Source organism: Nannospalax galili, unplaced genomic scaffold (assembly GCF_000622305.1).
Source record: "Nannospalax galili isolate Female #2095 unplaced genomic scaffold, S.galili_v1.0 scaffold34, whole genome shotgun sequence".
NCBI classification, from domain to species: Eukaryota; Metazoa; Chordata; class Mammalia; order Rodentia; family Spalacidae; genus Nannospalax; species Nannospalax galili.
In genome coordinates this window covers 1,412,402-1,425,213 of record NW_008338996.1, presented here as the reverse complement: position 1 = coordinate 1,425,213, position 12,812 = coordinate 1,412,402, and the positions used below count along the sequence as shown (strand labels likewise).

The 12,812-nt window shown below is 40.6% G+C and overlaps 1 protein-coding gene across 4 annotated transcripts in view; it reads left to right on the top strand.

The window, feature by feature from the left end:
* The first annotated feature begins 8,586 nt into the window (after nt 1-8,586).
* Nucleotides 8,587-12,812, top strand: part of Cntrl (centriolin) — a 92,716-nt gene continuing 88,490 nt past the window's right edge. For 3 of the 4 annotated variants that reach the window (XM_017798262.2, XM_017798261.2, XM_008833463.3), the window contains exon 1: nt 8,591-8,842. The gene's annotated coding sequence lies outside the window, so the exon portion shown is untranslated. Of the gene's footprint in view, nt 8,843-12,812 lie in introns of all 4 variants that reach the window. The other variant, XM_029563702.1, reaches the window with a different exon arrangement.

Genomic DNA, 12,812 nt, shown 5'->3' with positions numbered 1-12,812 from the left:
TGAAAATTTGTTATTGAATATGTCAATATTGTTGTAATGAAATGCTTCTTCTAAGTATGTGGTTATTAAATAAATAACTGGGGAAAAAGATAAACATTTACCTTAAAAAATACATTCTAAACATAACTATAAGCTGTACCGATGAAATCTCCATAGTATGGTAGTCTAACACTATTGGCATATTGACAAAACCAGTTGACATGCCAAGGTAGATAGGGGAATGTCACAGGGTCTCACCTCAAGATGAACAGCTACAGGCAATCAGTGTATGCTGAGGGAGGGAGATTCAGTTTTCTTCAGGAACTAACTTCCTGAGAGGTTATCTAATCCCAGATGGGTAGCCCTAAACACAGGTATACAGGAGCCCCACTAAATGGAACCAGTGTATTATATGTATACGTATATACATATATATGTATGTGTTTATAAATATATATGTACATGCAGCAGTAATAATCAAAGAAGAGGACAAGAAGCTGAGAGGGAGTGGGGGACATGGGAGAAGTCAGTGGAGGACTGAGAGGGATGGCAAAAATGCCAAGCCAATACTCATGTATGAAATTCTCAAAAATAAAAAAATAAAAAATTTTGCTGGGTGTCGTGGCGCACGCCTTTAGTCCCAGCACTTGGGAGGCAGAGGCAGGCGGATCTCTGTGAGTTCAAGGCCAGCCTGGTCTACTAAAAAAATAAAAATTTTTAAGAAATTGACAAAGCTTCCTATAACCAATGAGTCTGTTAACTAATATATAAGGAAGTAAAACTTTATCTTTATGGCTTTTAAATTCATTGAGACTGTTTTATATTCATTTGAAGTGTTTTATTTATGCCTTTTATTATTATTCCTTTCTATCTTAATATAATATATTCCCTATTTCAAATTAAACAAATGTCTATAAACATACTTGCAAAAATAGGTATTTATAATCACATGGGCAGTACTTACTTTGAATTTGTAAGGTCCTACTTACCTATCCTTTTTAATATAATATTTTGTATTTATCTTTAATAATTTCATACAATGTATTTAGATCATATTCACCCACATTCCTCCCTTCCAACTCTTCAGAGATTCCTACCATGCTCCCTTCCCAGCTTCATGTCCTTTTTTACTCATATACACACATATATAAGTATGTACATATACACAATTAGTGCTGCCCATATACACACGGATGTGGGTCTATCCACTGGAGCATGGGCAAACTACCAGGGACCTCACACCTAAAGAAAACTGACTTTTCCTTCCCTAGCAACCATCAACTGCCAATAGCACCTCAGCTACTCCTTACCAAAACCTTTATACTTAATTTGTTAGGGGGATAAAAGTGTATAAAGCAGAAATTGATGTGTAAATTTCACTGAAAGTGTCTCTTATATGTCTCATTGAAGAGACAAAAGTCCACCGATGTTGTCTGACCATCTAGTCCATTTATGTCAAAGAACATCTGTAAAATGATTAATCTGCATTGTGAAATATGGGTCAAATTAAAACAAAGTATCTTTGCCATCATTTTCGGGAGGATGAAAACACACAAGAAAATTAAAACTTCTTTCTCAAGCCTGTCATCAGCCCTTCTCACAGTCTCAAACTTTTGGCCACAAAAAGTAATTTGTGTTTCTTGTTTTGTATTCATTGTTACACATGGACTCACATCATCACCAAGAAAGGAACAAACACAGGGGCAAATTTTGGAGCCAAGCAACTTTTCTGGTCAAATTTCACCTGTTATCTGTGCTTATATAACTTGGTACACAAACCTTTAACATTCTCAAATATTGCAACTTTTACAGTTGTTTTCTCCACCTTGTGACATGTAGAATAAAAAATAGTGCACTATTGACAATGTAGTTGAAATGACTTTTGGTAATGGACAGCTGCCCTGGATATTGTAGACTGCTTATCAGCACATCAGGCCTCCATACACTAGATGTCAGTAAAGCCTTCTGAGTCATAGCAACAAAATTTCACCCATGCTGTCAAACATTCCTGGGGGTGAAGGGAGAGGCAGATTGGTTCCTTGTTGAAAATCTCTATGTGTTGAATGCTTGGCATAAAATTTAAACAATGGTGTCTGTGTTCTCAACAAAGATGCAGAAACCAGCAGACATTTAATGAGAGCTGTTTTAAGTTATGATGGAAAACTTACCACTGCATCCTTTCCTTTCCTGTGACTATCACTTCAAATACCATTTCTCTACTGAAGACTTCCAAATTTATGTCACCAGTAAAGGGCTCTTACTTCAACATCTACCTACATTCTCTTACTAAGCAATCATATCCAATTATTTGCATTTGAATATGACATATGTAAACCAACACACCTCCACTTAATTTCCTGAGTCTCTCTCCTAAACACCATAATTGTATATCTATCTGCCTTACACAGTCTCCACTTGTATATCTAATTGGCCTATGAAAGTCAATATATTCAAAACTGAAACATGAAAGACCTTTTCTCCCCAACAGAAGACAATACTACCAGACATCTGAGGAAGAGTTCCAACAGGAAGACAGTGACCATTCAGGTAAACTTGGAAGAAGTGAGAATATGCAAAGTGAGCAATGCTCTTCGATGCCCACCAAAAATAAATAAATAAATCTTCATTAATATGAAGATAAAAGAAGATATTACAAGCAAGAATGGGGCACCATGGAAAGAAAAGGAAAATTCAGGGTTGGAGAGATGGCTCCAACCCTGGTTGCTCTTGCAGAGGACCTGGGTTTGATGCTCAGCACCCACATGGTGGCTAACAACTGTCTGTAACTCCAGTTCCAGGGGCTCTGACGCCCTCTTCTGTCATCCTCAGGTATTGCACAACATGGGTGCACTTACATACATGCAGGCATAACACTCAGACACATTTAAACAGATCTTAAATCTAATTAGAAAGTAGTTGGCTACTCCTATAACATTGTTGAAGTATTGCATCAGTGAGCATATCTTCCAGATCGGTTGTTCTTGTAGCTCACAGACTTCACAGTTGAGTAATAGTACTGCTAAATTTTCTCATCAGGTAACTTGCATAGCACCTTCCAGCACTATAAAAACTAGACAGTAGAGATGAGGCTTTGAAGTCAGCACCAGCTTGATTTCTCCTTGTTTGTTCTACAGCTCATGTATGTAATGTCTTTAGTAATAAGGTCTTACCATAAAGTTCTGGTGAGTACATTTACATGCATGCAGGCAAAACACTTATACAAATAAAATAAAAATAAATAATTTTTTTAAAGTTTAAAGGAAAAATTATACTGCTTGTAGGAAAACGGATGCAACTGGAGATGATCACATTACATAAATTAAGATAATCTCAGGGCAACAAATATGTTTCTCTAATCTGTGGCCCCTAGAATGTATACAGACATATAAAATCATGCATATCTATGTTACATGAAAGCAAAGGTAAAACTGTCTAGGAAGACAAGGAAGACTAGTGGGAGGGAAGAAGTAAGGGGGGATAATTAGTGTAACATACAACATACATGTATATTGTACATATGCACATACATACACAATCTACACATTTTAAAAATAAATAAAAAACATGGAAATCCATTTATAACAATATCAAAAAGAATAGAGTACTTGGAAATAAATTTAACAAAAGAACAAAAACTATAAAACATTATTGAAAGAAACTAAAGAAAACTTAAATAAATGTAAAGAAACCCCATGTTTATGAGCTAAGGTACAGTTGAGTGTTACAGAGACTAATGCTGTTCCCTGAAGGCTACAATGAAAGTTTGCTTTTCCACTTCCCAAAGTAATTATTCTCTCTGTTTCATCTCCCATAATCACTCAAGTACTGATCTCTGTGACTTCTTCACAGATAAAAGCCACGTAGGAGGTACTTCTGCATTTCTTAGCTTCAATCACATACCTAACTTACCGTATCTTCATTTGTTCTGAGCTTCTTTTTATTAACCTGGAAAAAGTATTTGTGCCTATGAACAGCTCCTCCTATTCAAGGTTCCCTAGACCTTTTGCCCCCTTTCTTTTTTTTTTTGGCCTCTTTAATCATCTTTTTCTTCTTCTTCATCAGTCCCTTTTCATCTCTATTGGATCATTACCATTAGCATCTTTCATCCTAAAAAGAAAACCCCTGGACTCCACATCCACCCCGTGTAAATGCCACTGTTCCATTGTTCCTTTCTCTCTCTCTCTCTCTCTCTCTCTCTCTCTCTCTCTCTCTCTGAAAGCCAGAAGTCAACATCAGTTGTCCTCAGGAGCCTTCCACACTGATTTTTTGAGGCAAGGTCTCTCACTGGGACTTGGGGGATCACCAATTCAGCTAGGCTCACTGGCCATCGAGCTCCAGGAATCCACCTGTCTTCTCCTCCCCAGTGCTAGGATTAAAACCATACGCTGTCACACCAACGTTTTTAAAATGTGGGTTCTGGAGACCAAACTCAAGTAACCACTTTACCAATTGAGCTTCTCTCTCTCTCTCTCTCTCTCTCTCTCTCTCTCTCTCTCTCTCCAGCCTCTCCTTGATTTTCTATGTAACAAAGCTTTTGAAACAAACTAGCTCCACCTCCTCATCTCTTTTTTTCCCTCTTCATCTCTTTTTCACTCAAAATCTACTGGAGCTGGGTTTTTATTACACTCTATTATTAAAATTACTCATGTCTAGACCACCAGTAATTGTATGTTGCTAAATCCATTAGATTTAGAAACTTCTTTGTCTTTATTTTTCTTTTTTAAAAAAATGTTTTTTATTTATTTTTTATTTGATGTGTATGAGTGTATTGTCTGCATGTATATAAGTGTACCCATGTCATACAATGCCCATGGAGGTCAGAAGAGGGCATTGGATACCCTAGAAATGGAATTATGGGCAGTTGTTAGCTGCCACGTGGGTGCTGAGAACAGAACTTGGGTCGTGCTCTTAACCACTGAGCCATCTCTCCAGCCCCCATCTTTATCTTCCTTTAACTCTATTCAGCACAGATGATCACTCTGTCCTTGAAACACACCTCCTCCAGTCCATCACTGCAGCCTGTCAGTTGTAGAACCAAATTCTAAACCATCTATTTCCATCTGTAGTCCCATTATCTTAGTGATACCCTTCACCTTGCCTGAATTAAAAGCATTATACTCATAGCGGCAAAATGATATGCTCCTAATTTGGTCATTTTATATATATATTAACTATCTGCCATTCTTCTGGGAAAAAAGTGGGGGAAGTGGCTTTCCCTTTTATAGAAAAACCAAATGGTTAAATTTTTTAAATGTGCTAAAATTAGGAACAAAGTTATAGGTGTTTAGAGCTGAAAATATGTGGAAGCCAGACATAAGCAAATAGTATTTGGCAGGTCTTTTGAACTTCAATATTTTTGGGGTATTGGGAGACTCGCTCTGGCCTTGGCAGAGTGTATGGTGAATAACAGTTTAGCTTCATGAGGTAGAGTTCAGAGAGAGGAGTTCTCTGGTTCTAGCTTGGACCTAAGAGCCCAGTCCTGGACCCTCTTTTGAGTAGAGGTAGACCACAAATGCCACAAATTTTGGCACTGGAGAAAGCCCACGGTTAACCTGGGTAGTTTTTTATGACACACCAGACATTGTAGGTCTTCTCATTCTCAAGCCAAATGCATACAGGGATTCACATGGTAATAATAAAATCTTTAATTCTACTCCAATGTTACATTGTCTTATTTTTCTGCATTTTCCACTAGACTAGAATCTTTTTGAAGACAAAAACAGTATCTATTCCACTCACCATTGAACATTCACAGACTCATACACATTAGGGTTATTATAGCTACACATACTGACAAAATGAATACAGATCAGGGAGACGTGAACAAAAAATTTAAAAAAAAGAAGCCCAGCACACTGAAGAAACAGATTAAAGGTTTTATAAGGTAGCCCAAGAAATTTGATATTTTGTAGATGGGGGCAGGTCAGCTAACACTTTTCAATAGAAGTAGTTGTTTTCTTATATCTATATTCACAAGTGTCTAAGGCAGGATTTATATTTATTTTATCATGGAAAATGTTTTTGTAAACTATATCTGATTCTGTGAGATTTAAAAAAAAATTTTATATGTCTGCAATTTGGCTGATTTTTAGTCACACTGGCAAGTCACAGAAATGAAAGTAGTGGAAGCTTCCGTCCCGGCCTGACAAGTTACTCTGATTTTTCTTTAAAGCAGATGTACACAACAATGAATGTGAATTGTAAAAGACAAAGCAAGTTAAAATGAATCCAAAAGCTTTGCTAACATTGCAGGGGAAAGATAGCTGGGTCTCCCTGCCTTGGCTCATAGTTCAACCTTGGAGATCATTGAAGTCACAGAAAAATTGATCAAGCTAATATTGGTGCTGTAAATGCAATTCAGAAAAATTACAAGCTCGTATTATGGAATAATTGATATAGAATGTGAGTTGTCCTAGCTCCTTTTCTACACTTACACTTTCTTAGGGCAGGCTCTTTTAGTGTGCTAAGAAAGACTATTTATATTCAAGTTAATTAGCGAAAGGTCTCCGATCTGAATTCTGTAAGGCTGAGCTACAGTCAAGGTTTTCACCATGTTAGACAGCAGAGAACAATACTAGATCTGTACAAAGAAGGAAAATAGAACAACATGAAACTGGAGAAAAATATTTTGTACCACATCTGAATTTGGTATGTATTTTTTGAGGGCTACTGACAGGATCGATGACAAATTAACTCTGGAATAGTATGATCTGCCAATGGAGTGCACCTGAACACCATTACAGACTTGAAGGAGCACAGTAATGATCTCATGCAATAAATCCAGTGGCTGAAGAGACAAGTAGGTAAGTGTCAAAACAAAAAATATGACTGAATCTCAACAGTGTGTGCATTCCAAACTAATACATCTGAACTTGGACTAAAAATGGATACAACCTCCTTTGAATGTTAAATGGAGCTTTGCAGGAATTTTACTTTTTTTCATTGCCAAAGATTTTTGTGTTGCATAAATGGTGGAGAGGGGGAGCATCATTTACATGATGGAAGTCACCAGAATTTCCTATCAGGTGGTTATTTCTGTGGAGGAAATACTCAGTGCTTAATGTTGCTCATAATAAGGCCCCCTTTCCAGTTTTAGCTTCTCACTCCAGATTTTTGCACCAGCCATACAGAACTAATTCATGTTTCTAAATTAGTTAGATTTTCTTCCAGCCACCCTGCATTACTTAACATCCAGTTAAATGCCAAGTTTTCTTCCCCAATTCTTCCTGGGATTTGTATAAGTTGTTGCCAAGCAAATTGTCCTTCACTTCCCTACCCCTTGACTAAATACTTGAGTTAGGATGATGTCACTTCTAAGAAACTATGCAGAATAATAAAACAACTATAGTGTACTAAGAGCTTAGTAAGGGTCAGACACTCTCCTAAGCTCTTTCAAATGTATTAAGTTTGGTATTTGTCAAGAAAATTGCAGGAAATGGGTATGATTTCCTGGTTCCTGGGCGAGGAAACTGAGGCAGGAGGCGATTTCTAAGATGGCGTTAGAAAAACGAGCCAGGAAGTTTGTGGTAAAGAAGGGAAAAGAAGGCAGCAATTGCTGTGGGAGGTGTTATTGCGGGACTATGATGTCACTTCTAAGAAACTATGCAGAATAATAAAACAACTATAGTGTACCAAGAACTTAGTAAGGGTCAGACACTCTCCTAAGCTCTTTCATGTATTAAGTTTGGTATTTGTCAAGAAAATTTCAGGAAATGGGTATGATTTCCTGGTTCCTGGGCGAGGAAACTGAGGCAGGAGGCGATTTCTAAGATGGAGTTAGAAAAACGAGCCAGGAAGTTTGTGGTAAAGAAGGGAAAAGAAGGTAGCAATTGCTGTGGGAGATGTTATTGCGGGACTAGAGGATAATACGGTGATTAAGGATTCTGCTGGGATCATTTGATCGAGCAAGCAGCTTAGAGCAGATAATTTAAAAAGAGAAAGTGATTGCACTGGTGGTTTCTGTAATTAATGCAGCCTGATAGCAGCTTGCCCCAGGCAATACCCTGGAAATTGGGCTGAAGCGGAAGGTGTTTGCAGTCCTCTAGCATCCTGAACAGCAACAGCCAACATTTCTACAGAGCTGCTGAATAAAATCCGATAGAAGGCAGCCCTTCTGGGCTAGCCCCGACTGAATTCTGCAAATCCTTGCTTTAATATCTTTGTCCTAACAGGATGAACATACTCTGTGTGAGGTCCAGGGCTCTTCTAAGCTCCCTAAGCCTGGGGGCAGTTGGAGCCCAAGCAGTCTTCTCTGAGGGGCAGCTACATCAGGGTCTCTCCAGTAAAGGACGGAATCATTAGGTCCCCACCGAAGAGAATCTGCCTCAAAATAGACGCAGAAGGAGTAGTGTGCCGTGATGCACGCCAGCTTGAGACCAGCCCGCCAGCATCGACATCGGCATCAGCATCAGCATCAGCATCAGCATCAGCATCAGCATCAGCATCATCAGCATCCCAAGTCGGTTGGCCGGGGATCACTCTACAAGGGTCCCTCAGAAGCAGGGCCAAGAAGCGGCTTCCGGTCGGGGAGAGGAAGGGCCTTGCCCAGGGCTGCAGCAGGAAACCTCACCTCCCACAGACTTCGTGACCAGAAGGCGAAGGCGCCAAAGTCCACGAGCCTCGCGCCCAGCCTGAGCTCAAGTGCGCCGAGAGGCGGCAAAAGTGGCGGGAACCGGCTCTCTGCCCCGCCCACTAGCTACGGATGGGGGCGTGGTCCGGACCAGCCCCGCCCACAGCAAGCGCGGCCTCAGCAACCAGCGCAACACAACGAAATGGCCGCCGTGCCGCAGTTCTCTTGAGGGGAAGCAACCGCGCGTCTCCGCGTCGTCTCGTCAGCGAGGCTGTTCTGCTCGGCTCTGAGGCGGTGAGTGTCCGGCTCCGGCGAGCTGAGCTGGGGCTTGTGCACCAAGCCGTGAGGGCGGGCGGCCCGGCCGGGAAGGCCTGGACCCCGCGGGAGGTGGGCCGGTCGGGAGGGATGGGGCGGGGGCGTGTGCGTGGACCCGGGATTGGACGAAAGGATGGGCGGGGGGACCGGCGGGGCTGGTGAACCGGGAGCGGAGGTCGGGGGACTGAGCCCCGGGGAGTCGGGGAACTGAGAACCGGGGTGGGGGACTGAGCACCGGGGCGTGAGGGGACTGAGCCACCTGAGTGTGGGGGGACTGAGCACCTGGGTGCGGGGGGACTGAACACCGGGGTGTGGGGGACTGAGCACCGGGGTGGGAGGACTGAGCACCGGGATGTGGGGGGACTGAGCACCGGGGTGGGAGGACTGAGCACCGGGTGTGGGGAGCTGGGGAGGTTGGGGTGCTGCGTCCTGCAGGATGAGGGTCCTTCACAGGAGGCGGCCGGGGCCTGGTGTGCAGGTGTTGGCCTGGGAGGGCCTGGGGTGGAGGTGGGCTGCGTACCCCAAGGGTGACATGGGACGGGATAGCTTGAGGAGGATGTGGGGGACAGAATGCTAGGAGAGGAAGAGCAAACGCTTTGTGGTGTGGTTGAGAGCAGTGAATGTGGAAGCCAACAGACAGGGGTTAAGCTTCATTCCACCACCTCGCATTACTTAACCTCAGCTCTGTGGCTTTGAGCATGTGACTTAACCCTTTCCTGATCATGTGACTTCATAAAAGTAATAGCTAATCACCGTTGAGTATTCCCCATGTGTCAGATACAGTTCTAAGTACTTGGAGGTATTCAGTCATTTGGAATTTAAGTTAACTATGGAACATTAGCATCTGGATTTCAAATGACATAGTAGTGTGCAGATAACATCAGGTTAAGTCATTTGCCTAATGTCATATATGAAAAAGCAGGATTTTAGCTTAGGCCATTGGTTCTAATTATGGCTGTCACTTGTGGAACAATTCTCATCTTACATGGCATCTTAATATTTTTGGTGTGTTATCCTGGCCCTTTGTGTCAAGTATTTTTATTGCTTACACAGCAACAGAGAGCTGCCTCCTGCTCTCTTTACATTATAGTCTGGAAGGAGAAACAGAAAAAGCAAGTATTTTCACAGGAAATTTAATTCCAATTGTATGAATGTTTATAAGGCACACCATTTGGTGCAGAGACTGTGTATATATAGTACAGAGATAGCATTCTCTTGTACATTCTGAGTGTAGAAACCCTTAGGTCTGTGGTCTCACAGTCTTACATAGTCCTAGCACATCAAAGTTGCTCCATAAAATTGGATAATTTAATGGAAAGGGATTGGAAACTTGAGTTTTCTGTGTTGAGATGGGAGAGAGAAAATAAAGTTGTAAACAGATGGAGGAAGACATAGGGGCCAGGCTGTTAGAATGGAAAAGGCAGGTACGTGTATGGTTGGGTTGAGATAAAAGTGAATGGGTAAAGATCTGAGCCTGCTGTTTGGGGAATAATTGTAGATGAGAGTGTTGGAATGGACTAGGATGTCTGAGTACTTGCTGGGTTGAAGAGAAAAGCAGTTGGTGAAGACCCAGTGGATACAGAAGTATAAGGATAAAGTACTAGAAAGAATCATAGAGGAAGAGGGAGGCTATGGCATTTGAGACCCGAGACAGAATTTGTGGGAAAACTTTCCAAATCCGAAGATCATGAAAAAATAAAGCAGGAGGCAGAAGCACAAGAATGGGGCATTGCCTTCTTAGAAGAACTGTGACTGGGTTAGAGGCCTAGGAGGAGGATGGGAGTAAAGACGGCTTCAGAGGCTAAAGGGAGTGTTAAACTAAGTCAGAGGGTGTGAAATAAAGGAGAATCAGAGGAGGAAGGTACTGAGATTAGGAGAAAGGGTCGTGGGTTGTTAGATCAGGGCAAGGATCTGGATTTGTGGGTGGCAGGATGAATAGTGTTTTATACCTTGGTCGTATAATTCTGTCACAGCATTCCAGTGGCTTTCTCTTGCTCTGCAGAAAATATTTAAAAGTGACTTTCTAACTCAGAAATTCCTTTGATTGTTTTCAAACTTCAACCCATTGCAAACAACTACTTTTAGGGTCAAACTGCATTCCTGTTTCTCCCTAAAATTATTTAAGATTGACTGCTAGGCCATAGTCTCTGAAATAATTGCCACCCATTCTCAAACACTGTAATCCCCAAATCTGGTTCACTGGGATTGCTAATTTATGAGATAGCCCGTGATTCAATTTCGAGACTTTAGAGAGCCATGGTAACTCAGGGAATGGATATGAGACTTCACTGTGACCATCACTTAATTCAGGTTACAGTTCATAAAAGGAAGGGGTTGGTCTACACTTCTGGACTCCATCTAATATTTTTCTCATTCTACAAATGAAGAAGCATGAGTCTTACTAATCAGGAGAGGTAACCAAGGACCTCATGATAGTTTAGTGAGGTGATCATTAGGATGTGACCAGAGGAATTTTGAATGGTTTAGAATTTTGAGGATTTGGAGAGAAGACTTAAGATGCAGGATACAAAATAATTGCATTGCATAGAGATACAGAGTACTTTTAAAAAGCACTTTAAAAAAAGTAAAAATGTAAAGTGTATCTGTAATATATATTATGTATTATCCAATTTTTATAATCTTCAGTCACACTATGAGATTAGAAAGAAGATAGAAAAGAGGGGCTGGGGTCATCACTCCGTGTTTTGTTTTTCCAAATTTTTTGCTTTTATGAAAGCGATAATCTATAAGGCTTATTATCCATTAATTCCTTTTACTGAGTAGCAAATAAATTCATCTAAGTGCTTGCTCTTTTCAACTTTAAGAATATTATTCAGCCAGGCGTGGTGATGCACGCCTTTAAAGCCAGCACTTGGGAGGCAGAGGCAGGCGGATCTTTGTGAGTTCGAGGCCAGCCTGGTCTACAGAGTGAGTTCCAGGACAGCAGGGGCTACAGAGAGACCCTGTCTCAAAAAGACAAAAGAAAAAAAAAGAATATTATGCATATTTGAAGGAGAATGCCAGTTTACCTTAGCATAGACTCAGTAGTGTGACCAAGAGACCCTTTTCTATGAAAAAGGTTGGTATGATGTTGGACACAAAAGCTTTTTTTAACCACACTTTTTAAAATTAGGAGCAAAAGCCTGTGACAGTGGTATAAACGGTAGTTTTGTGAGTTTGGGGGAAAGCTTTTCTGACTTGTGTGGGTAGTTACATATGAGAAAATGAAAGAAAAAGTATAGATATATGCAAGTTAGCTGTATAAAGAAGGAAATTATACTATTGGAGGGACTCATACTCTAATTTATGTGACATAATAATCAACTTGACAAAAACAAACGTAGTGTTTGTCAAATTAATGAGCTGTAAGAGTCCAGGTGATGTTTCAGTAATCCTATCTTTGTGTAACATTTTATGATTTTCCTCCAGGATTTGTTCCTGTAGTGTGTCCCATCCATTAATCCAAGTTATTTAGTGGCGTGTATTTATGGTTTATTTTCTGTTAGGCATCATGGTACTCTGTAGGACAAAGCAATACACAATCTGAACCCCAGAAAACTCATTCACCTATATGACATTGTAATGAAGTGCATGGGTTTGGGATTTATAGAAGAATACAAGTCTTGACTTACCTAATTAGTTGTGGAACATTGGGCAAAGTGACTTCTTCATCTATAAAGAGTGAAACAGTAGCGCCAATCCCTTAGAGTTATATTCAGTTCTTCCACTGTGATGATATATAATTACGTTTATCACAACATTTGGCACATGGTTAGCCATCTCTAAATATTAGCCACTGGTATTATATTCTTTAGGGTTAGTTAACTTTGATGGTAGCAAATTATCTTTTCGGGAGGCTTGGGTTTTGGGCGATAACTAAAATTCATTTGGACTCAAGTTTACTGAATAAGGTTAGTGATCAAACTAGGAAAATAAAAGCAAAACATAA